Raw genomic sequence first — 20201 nt, forward strand, 5'->3', positions numbered from 1 at the left:
CCATAAACAAATGACAAGCAAGTTACTCTGGAATGTTGTCATTATTTTAGAGCTTTCTGGGAGACCCCCCCCAATAAGAAAAATCTCTCTCTCCAGAAATTCCATAATATTAATTGTCTGAATTTTTACCACTTTGAGCCCACAGTCTTCCATCAGTGTTATTTGTGTGCATGATTGGCTGCCCCAGAAAACCATAAGCTCTCAGATGGCCTGTTTCTGAAAGCTTCTACAGTTTTTAGACCTAAACCACAGAACAGCGATTAATAACGTGTGATGAGTCAATAAATAAATGTGGATAGATTTTTTTTCTTCTAAGGGATACCAGATTAGTCTTATAATTTCCTTTAGTGGAATTTAGTTTCAGGATAGTAAATTGAGGTTTTAAAAATTAAAAGTAGCCCAAATAACTGTAGCTAAATTGGAGAAGGGCTGGTGTGACTGAAATCATCCCTCCAAATTCTAGGTGCTTCCAAGCTATGTCAAGTCTCACTGCTAACTTATTTTTTAGTGACATTTTTATAACAACAACAACAAAAATGGAACCTGAATGTCCCAAAACAAAAGAATCATTAAGTAGATTAAGATGTGCTTGTATAATTAAATATCTCACAACAATAAAAATGCTCTTCTGTGGAATTTTTAATGACTTGGGGAGAAATTTATAATATGCTTTATGGAGGAAAAGAAAGCAGGATATAAAATTGAATGTTGGGCACTTGGGTGGCTCATTGGGTGTTGACTCTTGAGTTCTGCTCAGATCATGACCTTGGGGTCATGAGATCAAGCCCTGCACTGGGCTCCATACTCAGTGCAGAGTTTGCTTAAAGATACCTTCTCCCTCTTCCTCTGCCCACCCCACTCACTTTCTCTCTCTCAAATAAATAAATCTATAATAAAATAAAATTTAACGTGTAGCTCAATTTTGTGATAAAGAAAAAGGAGAAGAAATAGAAGGGGGGGATATGTATAATTGAAATTTCTTCATAGAACCTTTTGGGTGAGTTTTATTCTTCTCCATTTCTGTAGTTTCAGAAATTTCTATAATAAGCATAGTAGTTTTATAATTGAAAGGTTACGAAACTGTACAGAAGAGGGTGAATTTGAATGACAAAGATAAAAAAGCAAAACAAACAAAAATGGCCCTAAAAAAAAAAATCTGTTTTTATTAGGGAAACTCCAAAAGAGCCAAGATAGCAAATGTCAGGAACATACAGTACAGACATTATAAAAAACGTAAGATATTAAAACTTTTTAGTTTTTTTCTCTCAGAATTACTGCCAAACATGCTCTAGTCTAAGGGACACATTTTGGTATTCACATGAAAGCATTCTGAAATTAGAATTATAATGTTCTAAATTTCTTTTTTTTTTTTTTGGTCATTTAAAAGCTGTTAATAAACCTTCTAATACCCTCTTATAAGAGATGTTTTATAAATCTGAATTGCCAGATATAATTCTCAGTTCTCTCTTTGCCCCCATCAGCCGACTTCCTTCCTTCCTCCTCCTTCCCTCCCTCCTGTCCTCCCTGCCTTCCTTCCTTCCTTCTGTGTAACATGATTGAAGATGTACTATGCACTGTGCTTATGGCAAATAATAAGAGTATAACTTTGACATGGTTCCTTTTCTTAAGTTGCTAAGAGTCTAGTGAGGAGCACAGTCTTAGAAAGAGGCTATTTCAATAAAGTGCAAGGAGCACCATCATGGGGTAGATGGACACTGGGTGCTGTGGGGACACAGAAGAGGGTACCACCCCACAATGGGTTTCCCAGCATGATATTTGAGCAGAGACCTGGAATACCCAGGTGAGAGGCAATGAAGTGGAGAGTGTCCTGAGGTAGAGGGTGTCTGAGTGACAGAGGACAAACACATAAACACACAGAGAAGACGAGAGAGTATGAGAGAGAAATAGAAATTGAGATGCACGCTGACAGAGACCCAGTGAAGAGACACAGAGAGCAAGGGCGGAGTGAACTGGTAGTAGTTCAAGGCTGGATGTCGATGTTAAACTGAAGAAAGTCAAGAACTGGGGCCTACACAGGAAGCAAGGATCAGATCATGCCTCATAGTCTTAGGCCTTGTAGTAAGTACAGAGGGAGAGTTTCAAGCATGATGTGGTTTAGTCTCTGAGAGATTACAATGAGTCCTGTGTGGATTCATTACATCTCTCACTATTACATCTCCAACTGAACTTATGTCTCTCACTGTCACATTTCTCCTTTGATTTGTCACTTTTCTGTCTCTGTTATTCCAACCTGGGAGGGATCCCAACTCAGGTGGCCACATCACTCCAATAGTCAGTCTTCCAAGTAGAATTAGTCACTTCTTCCTCTGGGTCTCTCCTCATGTCGCCTGTGCATGGAACATGGAACTTAGCAACATAACTTGCCTGTGGCCTGACTGGCCCTCCGCCCTGATGACAGCATGGTGCTCTACAGGAGGAAAGGCATGATCTTAGGGCTTGGGCAGAACAGGCTGCTGCCCTGCCTCACCGTCTACTTCCTACATGGACTTGAACAAATTTATATCATTCATAAAAATCTCAGTTTCCTCATTGGAATCGATACTGATCTCATATGGATTTTGTAAGGATTGGATGAAAAATCTCTATAAAATGCTTGACCTGTGCTGGATGCTCAGAGTATCCTCTTCCTCCTATGATTGATTTGCTTTCATAACATGTGGTAAAATGTTTACACATAATATGTACTAAAGGCACGGTTGCTGTATGCATGAAGAAAATGTTTAATGAACTAAAATCTCCCCAGTCAGATATTTGTCCTTCATGACTTTTTGGACAAACATTTGTCTGATTTCATTTAAATTCTTTTAAAGAATTTAAAGTTTTTTAAATGTTTAACTGAGTAGGCAAGAAGGCAGAGGAAATCCTCAGGGACCAAAGCTAAGGGAATCCAGGATCGAAGGACATATTTCTCCGATGCTGGGAGAGCTGGCAGCCCTGCCAGCAGATAGCCCTCAGCAGCCCTCCTCTGAAACTGCCTTGATACAGAGATCCACCTTGCCCCAGGTCATGCCCACTCCCACGGTCAGTCTGCATCCAAGGCCTCGTACACCCAGAAGCAAAAGGACGGTTTCCTCACCCAACTCTGACCGTCCACCTCATTCAGAGCTCCCCAGGAGCTTGGATGAGATCTTCGCTGAGACTGCCTGACAGTCCAACCTCTCACTCTACCCCAGTTCTACTCCCTTCTCTTCTCTTCTTTCCAAGTGCTGATCCCATATCAACCATTGACATATCTTCATCTCAGAATGTGCTCGATTTCAGTGCCAACATATCTGTCACACCTCTGAAGCCAAAATCAACCTTTTTCCTTTTGAAAATGCCTTTCAAAAGCCTTAGAATGTCATGTTATTTTTCAGTGATTGGCTATGTTTATTAAGCCTCCTGTACTGCAGGGCTGTGTCTATGAATGTTTCATGGTACGCTCCTGTGAAACCACATTTTTTCAGTGAATCCCCCTACTCCCCATTTCCCTGGGGACAAATAAAACTTTCCTAGCTGGAGTTGGAGGTAAGCAGACTCCAAGGGAACAGTTTCCTCCCATATTTCTAAAATAGTATAATTTATAACATGAAATTAAAAACAACATAAATTAGTAATTCAATCCCAGCATTCCAATTTAATGAACTAGAGGTTTCATTGCATTATTGTTTTGTTCCACTGGACCGATCTTTTGGTGTATGAATAGAAAGTTCTTCTTTATTAATAAATAAGTACATTAAAAAATTTAAGGTGCCCTTTGTGCAATTATGTTGATGTCTCATAGGAGTATAAATTCAATAATTTAAAATATTATTTTCTTAGCATATTCACAACCACAGTAGATAAGAAAGTGAAATTTGTGTCTTTTTAGTTTAAACTCTTTCTAAGTGCAGTGCGGCAAAGCAATTGCTCCCTAGTGGCACGTGAGAAGCACTTACCGGGAAAATTGTTATTGGATTACAGTTCTGGCAGCATAAAATGTGAAAAAAAGGACATCTCTGACATCCAAAAAGTGACCAAAGATCAGAGATGTGTAATACCTATGTAAGATTCAAGGTCAATGCAAGACTTCTTGTCTACCTAAAACAAAAATGACACCTGGGATTTTAGCTGTAGTTCCTTCATTATTATTTCACAATATTCATCAGCTGTAATTTGGATACACAATAGATGCAAAAATCCCATTACCAATATTTTAAAATTCTGCAGACCTGGTAAAGGCATTTCCCTAAATGTTCGTCCTTAGCTAGACATCATGCTCACGTTAAGAGGTCTTATTTGCCCCTGAAGAATGTAGGTCTATACATCAAATGTCACTGCAAGATTGATATTTCCTAGATTATTTTCTTAACCTCCTTTTGCCTGAACAGGCACCCCTCCTATAGTTTTTGGCTTTCCTATTTGCTCTCACCAGCTCTTGCTCATACTTCAGTTTTTCTCCATTCAGACCACTTCAGCTTGTTGCATGCACCTGCAGACCACTTTTCATACAGGTAATAAGCTCTGTGAGGGCAAGAATCCAATGTGTTTTATCCCCAACTGCACCCTTGGGACACAGCCTAGTTTCTGACCTACAGCAAAGGCAGAATTCCTATCTGCTGCCTGGTTGACTACATGGGTGAATATCTGGCTTCTACCTTCATTTTTCAGGTTGACTCATGTTCCTCACTTCTAACACTGTATATATGCAAGCTAATAAATGTACAACAGAGTCGTCATTTTTATTTTAAAGATTTTATTTATTTATTTGACAAGCAGAGATTACAGTAGGCAGAAAGGCGGGCGCGGGGGGGAAGCAGGGAAGAGAGGCTGATGTGGGGCTCGATCCCAGGTCCCTGAGATCATGACCTGAGCCGAAGGCAGAGGTTTAACCCACTGAGCCACCCAGGCCCCCACAACAGAGTCTTCTTAATCTCAAAATCTATGGACCCCTCCCCCCAAGACACACACATCTACTACGCCCTTGGGTAGTTCTGTCATGTCACTAAAAATTTATGATTTGGTGAACTTTCTATCTTTTCAATATTCAAAAATAATATAAATGCTAATGAAAAGGATGAGAAAGAAATTCCTTAGAATATGAATGATTAGGTATTTTAAACAATTATCCACTTAAAAAAATTATATGTAAACATAAGCTAAGTTTTTTTTTTTTTTTTTTAGATTTTTATTTATTCATTTGAGATAGCGAGCACAAGCAGGAGGCAAAGGGAGAGGAAAAGCAGGCTCTGCACTGAGCAAGGAACCCAGTGCAGCACTCGATTCTAGGACCCTGGAATCATGTCCTGAGCCGAAGGCAGTTGCTTAAGGACTGGGCCACCCAAGCATCCATGAGCTAAGTTTTTTAAATGTTTAACTGAGTAGGCAAGAAGGTAGAGGAAATCCTCAGGGACCAAAGCTAAGGGAATCCAGAGTAGTAAGAGCTTTGAAACCCAAAATAGAACCCATAACTTGGGAGGGGCAACTATTATTCTTTGGGGATCTGAAATTCAGCCTTGATGACTCTGAGACAGGAGACAAATCCATAGAGACCATCTAACTTGGGGATTCTGATAGGCCAACATCACATAAGGCCAAGAACACAAAGGTCTTCACTCATAGGAAATTGGGTAATGGAGAAGAAAACTTGTCTAACAGGGGAAGCAACAGAGAAACTAAGATCTGGGTAGAGGGAAAATTTTATCTTGTTAATTCATAAGCCAGCCGTCACTCAGTCCATATATATATATACTACCTATCTTACAAAAAAAAAAAAAAAAAGAGGAAGAAAGAAAAGAAAAGAAAAAAAATTCAGATAAAAAAATTATGTCAAAAGATATTCTGATTTGGATGTTCCAAACTGGTAGTAAATATCCTCTCTAGAGATGAGCCCCATGAAACTAAGTTTCAAGGCATTTCCCCAGATAAAATTCTATCAAACATAAAACTAGACAAAACAGTACAAAATAGAGAAAGTAATTTGAATAAACTGGTAGCCACATTGAAATGAATGAAAGATTCCAGTTAGAAGACAAATATTGGGAATAAAAGACAAATATTGGATGGAGGATTTTTTAAAAAAATTCACATATATGTTATTTTCAAGAAAAATATCTAAAATATAAATAAGACTAAAAAAATACATAAAATACAAGGAGGGGGCACCTGAGTGGCTCAGCTGTTAAGTGTCTGCCTTTGGCTCAGTTTATGATCTCAGGGTCCTGGGATAGAGCCCCGCATTGAGCTCTCTGCTCCACAGAAAGCCTGCAACTCTCTCTTTTACTCCCCTTGCTTGTGCTCCCTCTCTCACTGTGTTTCCCTGTCAAATAAATAAATAAAATCTTTTAAAAAGGAAACAAGGATAAAAAAATACAAAAAATAATCAGCATATTGCAGTAATAAGGTAATTCAAGTAATTCAAAATAGACTTCAATATCAAGAGCATTACTAGATATTAAAAGGATTATTATGTACTTTTAAAAGATTTAATATACTTGGAAGGTATCAAGATCTAAGTGTGTTTATTACTATTAAAACAGCCTAAGGGTATATAAATCAAAAATGAAAAGAACTACATAAAGGAAATAATAAATATGCATTCATTGGGGGATATTTTAATATAAGTATTTCAACAATTGCTAGACTGAGCAGACAAAAATGAATGAGAATATAAATTTGAAAATCACATATAGCAAGCTAAAATACTTGCATAAAAGAACATCTAACAATTGAATTTGAAAACTGACCATCCACTAGACCATAAAGCCAGGCTCAACAAAATTAAAAATACTTCTAAATAAATAATCAGTCAAGGATAAATCATAATAGAAATTAGGAAATACTTAGTACAGAAAAATAATAAAAATACTGAATGTAATAGATATCAAAACTTGAGAAATGCAGCTAATGTGGTCATTAGAGGAAAAATTATAGCCTTAAAAATGCTAACAATCAGAAAAACAGAATGTTTCAGGGGCATCTGGGTGAATCAGTGGGTTAAGAAAAACAGAAAGTTTCAAAATTAATATGCTACATATCTAAGTTTTTGAGTTAGAAAAAAGCACAAAAAAACCTTAAGAAAATGCAATAAGGGAAAGAATAGATCAAAGCAGAAAATAATGAAATAGAAAACAAATGTAGAGAAATTCAATAAAATCTAAGATTTGTTGTTCAGAGAGATTAATAAAATTCATGAAACTAAAACAAGATTGATCAGACAATTATAAAATGTTTTAATATTTGAAAGTTGAGCAGACAATTATAGCCAAAACTATAGAGATTTAAAAGAATAAAAGATTAATGTGAACCACTTTCTGTCAATAAATTTGATAATATTTATGAGAGGGATATGCTCCTAGGAAAATACAACCAATCTGAGTCAAGGAAAAGAAAAACAAAAGAGAAAACATATATAATCCTTTAACTATTCAAGAAATTAAAACAGATTAAAAATTTCCTACCAAGAAAATATGTAAAGGCCAAGTACTTTTATAAAGTAGTTATATTGAACATTCAAATAGCATGTTATTTCTGTACATAAAATCTGACAAAGAATAGCAGAGGAATGAACATACTCTAAGTCATTTTATGAGATTTTTTTAGTGTAAATTGAAAACCAACACCATACCAGAACTGTGTCAGAAGCAAATCATTATCCTCTCTCATCTGTCACATGAGCATAGATGTAAAAATTCCCAAACAAACTAACAAACAGAATCCCATCATGTATAACAAAGAAAATATATCAAATCTATTGTAAGTTTATTACAGAAATACAGGTGTGACTCAGCATTAGGAATTCCATTGATGCATACCTCATATCTAGCAGAGTCAAGGGAAGAAAAGCAAATATTCTGAAGATGCAAAAGCATTTGTAATAGTCAAATTTTATTATTGAAATTTAAAATAAAAGTTCTTAGTATAAAAATGAAAGGTCTTTTCTTAATCTCATAAAGGATATCTGCAAAAAAAATCTTATTACAATCATGATACTTAATGGCAAAACTTTAAAATGTTTTCTTTAAAATCAGATACCTGACAAGATGCCAGCCATCAACACTTCTACTCATCGTTATATTTGAAGCCTTTACCAGTACAATAAGAAAAAAACATGACATAAGAATCAGAAAGAAGAAAAAGTGTAAGTGAGAGCATAGCTGTCTACAAAGATCTACAAAGTATATTCCCAGGAAACTACTGACAAATTATTAGGATTAATAAGAAGGTTTACTACTGTCACATAAAAAAGTTAATTACATTTTTCTATACCAGTAATAATTAAAAATATAAAAAATTAAAAGGCTATTACTTATAATAACAGTACAAAATGTAAGGGATCCAGGAATAAATCTAACAGAAGTCAGACAAGAACTTTATGGAAAAAAATTGATATTTATTCAAAGGATATTAATGAAGACAAAGAAAATTTAGAGGTATACTATATTCTAGGATAGGAAGTCTCAATTTTATCAAAATGTCAATCCTCCCCAATTTTATCTATAGGTTCAGTGTAATGCCAACTAAATTTCCAAGGCATTTTTCACTAAGTGTAATGGTGAATGTGATAATTCTGAAATTTTTATGGAAATTAAGAGGACAACAATAGCCCGACATTCCTAAAGAAGTTGGAGTGGTCAGCACTTCCACATATAAAGAGTAATTAGAACTATACTGATAAAGATACTATAGTATTGGTCAGAAATAGACGAATTGGCTGGTGGATTCAATAGAGCCAAGATAGAGACCCTACTATATATGAAATTTGGTGTCTAAAAAACTGGTGATTAAGTCCATTGGGAAAGCATGGACAATTCAGTAAATTAGTATAGGACTAATGGTTAGAGATATGCAACAATCCAACTTCACAACATACATAATTCTTGGTGACTTAACATCTTAAATGTGGAAAGCAAAAAGCCTTTGGAAGGATGTTTAGGAGAACATTTTTATGATTCTGGGATAGGAAAGGCTTCTTTAAACTAGATCCTCAAAAGGGCAGATTATAAAATTAAATGTTGATAAAATTCCCTTCATTAAAATTTATAACCTTTAATCAAAAGTTAGCATAAAGAAAATAAAAAGGCAAGCCACAAAATGGGAGAAAGGATTTGCAATATTTAGAAGTCAAAGGAATGATATCCAGAATATAAAAAGAACAAATCAGTAAAAGGATAAATAACGCAATATTAAAATTGTCAACAGATTTGACTATCATAATAAGAAGAAACATGCATAGCCCTAAGATGTTCAATTCATTAGTCATCACATAAATGAAAATTAAAGCCATTATATGATATCACTTGGTATCAAACAGATTTTAAGTGATAGAAAAGCTGACAATATTAAATGTCTTGAAGGGTATAAACAATAACTTGTATATGCTGCTGGTAGGAATATAAATTGTTACAACCACTTTTAAAAATAATTTGAGATAATTTTGGAAAGCAATTCAACTCCTGGGCAGTCGTTCTCAAAGTGTGAGCTAAGAAATTTTTCAGCATTTTTGCAAGGTCCCCTCATTTCCAACTGCATATTTGTGTGAGACCAAATGTTTTTCAAATCCTTCAATCAAAACTACAAACCCAACAGACTGAATGAAGAGCAGATATGTGAATTTGGTTGTTTTGCTTTAAAAGAGACATTAAACAATTGCCAGAAATTAAAAATAATGTCATTTTTTCATTAACTTATTTTCATTTTTTAAAAATAGTTATTGTTGTAAAAGTGTTATTGGCATGAACCTATAATGGGGGTTATTGTTATTTTTATTTGATTTTTTATTGAAGTATAATTGAGATACAACATTATATTAGTTTCAGGCATATAGCATAATGATTTGATATTTGTATACATTGCAAAATGATCAACACATTACATTTATTTACCATCTGTCACCATACAAAGTTATATTTTTCTTCTTGTAATGAGAGCTTTTAAGATTTACTTGATTAGCAACTTTTAAATTTGTAATACAATAGTATCAGCTATAGTTCTCATGTTGTATATCACATCCACAGGACTTATTTTTTACTGGAATTTTGTACCTTTTGATCTTTTTCACCAATTTTGCCCAGCCCCTAACCTCCTTGCTCTGGCAACCACAAATCTGTCCCCTGTATCTATGAGTTCTGTTTTGTTTATTCATTTTTTAGATTCCAGATACAAGTGAAATCCATACTCTAGTCTTTCTCTGTTTTACTTATTACTCTTTGCAAAATACCCTCAGGATCTATTCATGTTGTTGCAAATGGCAAGATTTCTTTCTTTATTATAGCTAAGTAGTATTCCATTGTATACGTATGCCACATCTTCTCTATCCATCCATCCACTGACAATCATTGGATTGTTTCCATACCTTGGCTATGTAAATAATGATACAGTGAACTTCAAAAAGATGCACATACATATATTTTCCAATTAGTGTTTTCATTTTCTTTGACTAAATACCCGGTAGTGGAATTACTAGGCCATACGATATTTCTATTTTTAATTTTTTGAGGATCCTCCATACAGTTTTCTATAGTAGTTGCACCAATTTATATTCCCACCAAAAGTGTATGGAGGTTCCCTTCTCTCCACATCTTTGCCAATACTTGTTAAATTTTTATCTTTTTGGATAATACCCATTCTGACAAGTGTGAGATCATATCTCATTGCGGTTTTGATTTCCATTTCCCTCATGACTAGTGATATCGAACTTATTTTCATGAGCCCATTGACCATTCTGTATGGCTTCTTTGAAAAAAATGTGTTAAGATCCTCTACCCATTTTTAAAAATTAGATTGTTTTGTTATTGTTGTCATTGAGGTATGAGTTCTTCTTATATTTTAGACACTATACTCTTCTCAGATATATGATTTGCAAACATATTCTCCCATTTGACAGGTTGTCTTCTTATTTTGTGGGTGGTTTCCTTAGCTTGGCAGATGCCTTTTAGTTTGGTGGAGTCCCATTTATTTTTGCTTTTGTTGCCATTGCTTCTGGAATCAGATTCAAAAAGATATTGCTAAGACCAATGTCAAGGAACTTATCACCTATATTTGCTTCTACTAGTATTATGGTTTCTGGTCTTGCATTCAAGTCTTTAATCTTGAGTGAATTTTTAAGGTAAGAGAATGGTTTAGTTTCATTCTTTTGAATATAGCTGTCCAGTTTTTCCAGCACCATTTATTAAAAGGACTGTCCTTTCCCAATTGTATATTCTTGCTTCCTTTGTCATAGTTAATTATCCATATATGGGTAGGTTTAATTCTGGGCTCTCTATTTATTGCATTGATCTATGTGTCTGTTTTGGTAAGCCAATACCAAACTCTTTTGATTACAGTAGCTTTGTAAAGCTCTGTAGCTTTGAAATCAAGGTGTATGTGCCTCCAGTACATAAACAGAAGCTTTCAGGAATCCTCAGCAATTTTCAAGAGTGAAAAGGAGTCATGAGACCAGAAGGTTTGAAAACTGCTGCACTCTAAACTTTCGCAAATATAAATTAGGATACATGTACCAAAATAATCAGTCATTTGTTTGCAATAGAAAATACAACACACAAGAGAACATTAGACAAACTCATAATACCTCTTGACAAATGGATAAAAAAATTATAATATACTTACCCAGTGGAATACTATATATTCTGAAATATATACTATGCATCTAGTGCTATTTTTTAAAGATTATTTATTTATTTATTTGACAGATAGAGATTACAAGTAGGCAGAGAGAGAGAGAGAGAGAGAGAGAGGAGGAAGCAGGCTCCCCCCTGAGTAGAGAGCCTGATGTGGGGCTCAATCCCAGGACTCTGGGATCATGACTCAAGCTGAAGGCAGAGGCTTTTACCCACTGAGCCACTCAGGCACCCCTAGTGCTATATTTTTATATTGGTATCTATAACCATCTATTTATATAGATATAAACATGGGATAGGCTTCATGCACCCCAATGTTCACAGCAGCTATGTCCACAATAGCCAAACTATGGAACGAGCCAAGATATCCTTCAACCTATGAATGGATTAAAATGTGCTTCACAAATACAATGGAATATTACTCAGCCATCAAAAAGAATACCTACTATTTGCATTGATTTGGATAGAACTGGAGGAGATTATGCCAAGTGAAAGAAGTCAAGCAGAGAAAGACAATTATCATATGGTTTCACTCATATGTGAAACATAAGGAATAGCATGGAGGACCATAAGGGAAGGGAGGGAAAACTGAAGAGAAAGAAATCAGAGAGGGAGACGAACAATGAGAGACTGTGGACTCTGGGAAACAAATTGAGGGTTACTGAAGGGAAGGATGTGGGGGGTTGAGGTAACTGGGTGATGGGTACTAAGGAGGGCGTGTGTTGGGTTGAATGCTGGGTGTTATACTCTACTAATGAATCACTGAACGCTAAAAAAAAAAAAAAGAAAGAAAGAAACATGTTAAGTGAGAAAAGCAAATGTTAACACGTAAATCCAATAAATGAATTATTGGATTTAAATAACATGTGTGACAAAGCCATGAAGAGGAATAGGCAAACACAGAGCATAAAATGTAGGACAGTGATTAACTCTAGGGGAACAGGATTACACAGGAACTTCCAAAATGTGTTCTATTCACTCAGTTATGTGGTAGATTACATGGACTTTTGTTTTATTTTTAGTTTTTAAACCTTACCCAAATATTACAAATATTCTTCTGTGTATAGTATTTAATTACAACATTTTTTAATTTAAAAAAAGGGATTTGAAAAAAAAAGGGGGGGGGGAAAGGAAGAGAAAAGGAAGGCGAAAGAAGACCAAGGAAGGAAGACAGTATTTCCTGACCTTTCATGAGAACTAAACAAATCTATTAAATTCTCCTCCTCCAATGTTAACCAACTTTCTTGTGCTGAGGGGAGATAACCTTTCAGGAAAGATATCACCTGTTTAGCCCTACACTTCCTAAAATGCTGTTAGAACACCTATTTTAAAACTCTTTCAGATAAAGACCCACATCTGGGCTGAAAGCGACACTGAGCAGATCTCTCTGTAGGATTGGCCCAATCCCATTTACAATTTAAAGGGCTATGCAAGTTATCAGGATCAGAGATGGTCTCAAAAAAGGTTGAGAGTGTTGGCTTGAAACACTCAGGAGTTCCCTCCTCGGGACAATGTACCGCTTGCCACCTGCCATTCACTCAGTCCCTTAGTGAGGGCAACACACCAGTCTTCCACACTGAGCCCAGTGACCTTGCTGTCATCTCCTGAAAACACAGTGGTGGGTGACAATGCCCTGTAAAGGGGAATGTGGGACAGAGGTGCAGGACTTTCCATTATCCCCTAACTGGGACAAGTGAGTTTTTCACCACTCTACATGGCTGTTCTGTACTCTTACGTAATGAGCAACTTTGCCACCTATTTTGCCACTTTTTAATTGTGTTGCTGAATATAATTGGAAAAAACTAAAGAGATACACCTAGGGATAGGAAAATGGGAAAAGAAGGGGAGAAAGTTTTTTTTTTTTTTTTTTTTAAGAGCACTATTTACACTTGTGTCTGTGCCAGTGACTATTCCAACAGGAACTCCAGGGCCTGGCTATGCTTCAGACAAAATCTTCCTGGGACAGTGTCATTGTTTTGAATATCAGGAATCAAAGATTTCGTGACAGGCGAGGCCCCTTCAGGGTTTGCGAATTATCAGCAGTGTCACTCTCTCATCTTCTTTTTTGTATACCCAACATACCTGTAGCACAATGAGTTATTGAAAAGCTAATGTGGCAGAATAACCACACTGAAAATGAATTGTGCCTTATGGGTTTACTATGAAATATTGGGATTTTTTTTTTTCCAATGCTTTTTCAAAGAGGGCGATGAAGGCTTTAGATTTTGGTGGTTTTAGCCCCCTTTCCTCAGGGTAGGTCTGTGCTTTGCAAATTTCCACTCTCTGGGAGTCTGTTTGAGAAGAGGAGTAACTCAACCACAGAGATCCCGATACGCTCAAGATCTGAAAATTGAAGATGGGACTGGAAGGTTAAGTACAGAGGCCTTGGGAGTCATGCAGAAATCTCCAGGGGCAGAGTGTGAGAAAAAGGTGGATGTCATGAACAATGGGTTTGCTCGGATGGACTAGCAAATAGTAAGGACTGGCAAGGACATTATGAGTCTCAGCAGTGACTGTGGTGGACTGAAAACAAGAGGATCAAATATTCTTCCACAATTTCTTAAATTCTTAGATGGCATAAGCTCCAGGATTCATACACAATTCAAGAACAACACAGAAGGACCCCCAGAAAACTAACTGAGGTCGAATTTCTCACTAACTCTATTAAATGAATAAGATAGGTAAGGAAGAGGGGCAAGAGCCAGATTTAATCTGATTTTAGAAATTATACTTCACAGACCAGATACATCCCACAGAGTCCAGGCAGGCTGGGAGTCAGGTGGGTTGAGCTCATTCCTTATCATAGAGCACAGGGCAGTAGAGCTGAGTGGACAAGATTACAGTCTTGGAGGCAGACAGCTTGGTCCTGGTTTTGCCTCATTTCTTCAGTCTCAACAAATCACAGTTTCTTCACCTGTAAAAAGGAATCTACCAATATAGGTTCCTACTAATGGTGTTATTGGGAATATTCCACGTAATGGCTATATAAAATTCTCACTTTAGTGTTTCACATATGAATGAATGAACGCTCAATAAGTGTTAGCTGTCATATTAATTATGATGTTCTTTTCGTTCTGAAATTCAGTTTTTGTAACCTATGAAACGAGGGCTATATAAATGGCCATATTTCTGCCTGGGCTTCTGGAAAGCCTTATACATTTGAAGAATCAAGTTGCAAAAACAGAAATATGTCAAAGAAAAATTCCAAAATATTTCCATGACTACCATTTACTAAGCATCTAGAGTGGACCAGATCTCTGTTAATTCATTTCACCCATATGATTCCACCAAATCTTTCTAGAAGCCCTGAAAGATAAATTATACAGATTGGGAAACCAAAGGCTTACACAAGTTCATTTTCTGCCATGTCCAACAGTGAGAAAATGTTTTAACCTGGTCTGAAACATGGTAACTTTGTGCTTTGATAATTTTAAGAGAATTACCACTTTAAATTTTGATTTGTAATGTTTCATTAATAGTAGTTACCAAATACTGAATAACTTCCATGTGCCTGGATCTAGACTGGGAATTTAATTTCTATTTTATCTTTTGCATCTCATGATAATGCAATGTGATAGATACTGGATTTCTTTCATATAGATGAAAAAAAGAAAGTAAGACTCATAGAGATACAGTGTCATGCAAGAGTCATAGCTAAAACTGAGATCTGCCTTAATTCAAAGATTTTGTTCTCCCTCACCCCCATTGTAACTCACGGTGTCATAGGACCCTGGTATCCCCTTAGGTATCTAAGAGAAATGAAAGTATACATCCACCCAGACTTTGGTGTTACTCAAAATCTTAACAGCAACATTCCTCAAAATTGTCAAAAACTGGAAACAATCTAAATGTTCATCAGCTGATGGATGGATACACAAAAAAATGGCGAACATCTGTACCTGGGACTACCACTTGGTCATAAAAAAGAACAATAACAGATACATGCTCTGCCAGGGACAAACCTCAAAAGGATTATGCTAAGTGAAAGAAGCCAACACTGGAAGCCACATACTATATGATTCCACTTATAGCAAATGTCCAGGAAAGGCCAATGGACAGGGATAGAAAATAAATTATGGTTGCTAGGGGTGTGGGTTGGAAATGGGGATTAATAGTAAATGTGCGTAACAGATCTCATTGGGGTGATGAAGATGTCCTAAAGCTGATTTAGGGAGATAATTATACAAGTTGGGGTTAACTGAACACAGTGTTAATTTAACACTTGAAATAGGTGAATTATATGATATGTAAAATTTGTCTCACTAAAGTTGTTTTAAAAAAAACGTTGTGAAAAATGCAGTATTTAGTAACCCTTAAAACACTTCGCACTTTGGCTCATTGTGTGTTTCTTCTTGCTATTCTAGCCTGTTAAGGTCTTAAATATGGTACAATATTATTTTTAATGCCCTATGAGTCATTTCAACAATTAAGGTGCTTTTGGAAGTTTTATGTGTTCCTGTTATAATAATTATTGTCTACTTTATTAAAATAACTTTTTAAATAATATCTTGTGTTGTAGTAATTCCAGGCTACTTCTATTCATTGTCACTTATAGAAAATATTTCAAAAAAGGAGAACGCTATTCTAGAGATGTGGATCTAAAGAAGATAATGAGGACCTTCTCCTCGTCTAACTGCATTTTACCCATTATCAGATTATTGATAATTTTACCCATTATCAGGTTATTGATAATTTTCAAAGGGATCATCGACAATGAAGGGGAGAACTACAACTTTCCATCACCCACACTTGAGTGTTCTCCTAGAATTCCTTCTCAGTATCTTGATCCACATTTTTATGAGGAGAGGAGAGAAAATATAGTGGAGGGGAGCGAGTGAGCAAAGAATAAACAAATACTTAGAAGATTCCATGTGTCTGTACTGCGGGAGTGTTTCTTCCAATTGTAATATTGCCTTTGGTATTGAAAAAAAAAATCTACTGACAGATTTTTAGCTTATTTGCTTAATTGGACAGTAAGTGTAATATTCCAAAGAAATTCTGTAAAATCTACTGGTGATAACTTAGGATGGCCCTTCTAGACAGATGACCAGTATTTGTCAGGAAGAGAAGATAGCCCATAGTAGCTGTAGAGGAGAAAAGGAGGGAAAAACACTGCACATAGTATAAGTTGCATTTTTCTTTATTATTGCAAGATTTTGGGTATCTTTTCAAGAAAATAATTAGAGGCTTTTTTTTTTTTTTTTTCACAGTTCCCCACTTGGAAAGCAGGACGAGGGCTAGTAATTCAGCCTATATGTACCAGTATTGCTGGTATCTTTTCCAACCAGGCACGGCCTCTACTGTTGCTAAATATTTTGAACATAATCGCTAATATAAGCATCCCAGAGATACTGGTCCTGAAGCTTTATGAGGATAGGTAGCATGGTTTTCATTCTTTCTATCTAGCAAAATGCCTGGTACACAGAGTATACACACCACAAATTTGTGTAAAAAATTGAATGAATGACCTGGGGAGTCTGAATGTTCTATGCCAAAGTGGGCACACAATTCAAGGTTTCAGGGATGCCTTGCTGTAGAGGCCCACTATTATTATGTCATAAATAGTTATGGAAGTATTTTAACTTATGGAGATAGAAATTTAGCTGCTGCTTCTGAAACTAAAGTCACAGACTGAGACAGACCTTTCTTTTCACCAGAAAGTGATAGTGAGCTATGGGCACTTTGGTCAGTTGTTCAGTTGGAAAGCCTGAAAACTCTGTCTTAGTTTCTTCTCCCAGAAACACGTTATTCAGTCACCAACCAAATGGAGTTAAAGTTTAGGGAACAAGAAGATAAAATTTGACTTATTTTCGAACAAAATCTTATAGTTACAGTTCAATTTTTTTTAATCTGTAGTAAGTAAAAAAGGAGCTAAAAGAATCCTATTTTAATAGCTGATTAGAATAAGGTCATGTTTCCTTTTGCTTCTTCCAGAAAGTTCTCTCTATTCTTTCTGTTCCAGAAATAATAGAGAAAATAAAGTGTAGCAAAGAAAGGTAAAAATTTGTGTGTGTGTGGTACGTGTGCGTACCTTTGTGTGTTTGTGCATTTGTGTATATGTATGTGCGTGTTGGGAAGGGTAAGGAACTACTAAAGTTGGAAAGAGATTCTTGATATTAGTCCAAAAAGAAGCCTAAATTAAATTCCACACCAAGACATTTACATCCTTAGGACCAACTGGGTAAAATTAAAGCTAGAACTCAATAGATATTAAATAACAATAATAAAATAATTGGAGGCTTTAGATTTTAATGAGGGGTCATTAGTTGCTCTTTCTATCAATATAATGGGCTATAAAGATGAGCTCTTGCCCAGTTATAGTTATTAAAGACCACTTTTTTTTTCTAAAAATACAATGCCTGAAGACGCTCAATTGAGATTCCAATTTGGTTCATGACATCCTGACACCTTGGTTGAGAAAGCCAACAGGGAGATTCTGCATTTTATCTTTTAAGACCTGACCCTGACCTGGCCTCACCAGGTCACATCTCAAAGATTTGTCTCCATATCACTTTTATAGAAACCTCAAAGTAAATGTACCTGGATGTATGCCACTTTCTTTGCCTTGACATTTAACAGGTAGAAAGTGGACCAAAGATTCTGGTTGGGGAAGCAAGGGAAATATAAGCTGAAGTTTTAAGTCACAAACTAGCATTTTAGGGCAAAGACCCATGCCTTCTGAGCTAGCTGAAACACCTCTGCAGAAGTCCAGGAACAGACTAAAGTGTTTTTCAAGAGGGTGAGAACAATGGTAAGAGGTTTGGCAAACATGTTATACGAAGGTAAAGAAGAAAAAAAAGAAATTAAAGCCCAGGTCATGAACTCAGAGGCCTTTTAAGAGCCAAGCAAATAATAAATGTGATCAAAGAAAGCCAGGTAAAAAGAATAATTTTCGCCTCCTTAAAGAATTATTCCTGCTTCTACTTTTCTGGAAATGCAGACTTCTCAGTAATTTTTTTTTCCCTTCTATCCTTTGAGAGAGAAATGGGCCCCCCAAATATTTTTTGTCTCAAGCAAATAAAACTGAAAACAGAATCATAGAGAGGGCCCAGAGCAGAGGATACTCCCCATGTAACAGAGCAGTGGCTACTTGGTGGATTGATGTTACATAGGAACATGGGTAAATGACTTTAGAGAGTATCATCAAGAGAAGATGGGGATTCAACCTCCCAACTTTTCTTTTATTTTATATTTTTAGTTATTTATTTTAGAGATGGTGGGGTGGGCGTGTAGGAGCAGAGGGACAAGCGGACTCCATGCTGAGCACAGAGCCCAGTGAGGGGCTTGATCCCAAGACACTGAGATCATGACCTGAGCCGAAATCAAGAGTGGACACTCAACTGACTGTGCCACCCAAGTGCCCCTCAACTTCCCTAGAAACATGAAAGAAGGCCAAACAAAATAGAGTAGACTTACTGGGATCACTCTAGGAGAGAGGAGTAGCCCCAGCAGGTGAAAGTTACCAAAAGGAGTATTTCAGTGCCTCAGGAAGAAAAACAGTCCACAAAGCTAATTCTGTGAGTAAAACAGGTTGGGTCAGGAAGTGACAAGCATCCTGTGATGGTTAATTTTATCTATTAACTTGACTGGGTGAAGAGATGCCCAGATACCTAGTATATCATTATTTCTCTGTGTGTCTGTGAGGTCTCTGGAAGAGATTAACATTTCAATCAGTAGATAAATAAAGAGGATCACCCTCACCAATGTGGGTAGGCATCATCCAATCCTTTCAGAGCCTGAATGAATGAATAAATAAAAACAAAAAGGTAGAGGAAGGGAAAACTGTTCTCTCTGCTTAAGCTAAGACACCCATCTTATCCTGTCCTCCAGCATGAACCTCCTCTTGGGTTTTCTGACTCAGGGCAGGACTCACACCATTGGCCCCAGATTGTCAAGCCTTTGGAATTTGAACATCACAGGGTTTTCCCAGTCTCCAGCTTGCAGATGGTAGATGATAGGATTTCTCAACCTCTGTAATTGTGTAAACCAATTCCTATAATCTCTCTCTCTCTCTCTCTCTAATATATATATATATATATGTTCAAATATATATTGTATTGGTTCTGTCTCTCCAGAGAGGAGAGTTCTATCATTGGCCTCAAGCGGAATGACCCTCAGTTAGGGATACTGAGGAACTTTTTCTTTGCTCTCCTCTGAGAGCTCTAAGATCCCTTTAACCAGGAGAGTCTGGGCTACCTACCTGAAAAGTCAGCCACTGTAGCCCTGGTTCCCTGCAGTCAAACAAGAGAAACTGCATAGTATACACTAAGTTCAGTTCCTTAAAATTGAAAATTTATTTATTCAATATTGACTCAGTTTGGGTAATAATTACATCTTTACCAGTTGTAGAGTAAGACTGCCTGAATTTGAAACAAACCTTTATCATTATTGATGTTGCAACCTTGAAGAAGTTCCCTAAGTTCTGTGGAACTAAATTCACTAATCTGCAAAATGGGTTTGGTGACAGTACCTGTTTCACACTGTTACTGGGAAGATTAAATGATACATATAAAGTGTTTAACATGATACCTATAACATAGTAATTGCTTGATAATTTGGAGAAGGAGAGGGTGAGAACAATCGTAAGGAGTTTGGCAAACATGA

Source organism: Neovison vison, chromosome 2, assembly GCF_020171115.1.
Source record: "Neovison vison isolate M4711 chromosome 2, ASM_NN_V1, whole genome shotgun sequence".
NCBI classification, from domain to species: Eukaryota; Metazoa; Chordata; class Mammalia; order Carnivora; family Mustelidae; genus Neogale; species Neogale vison.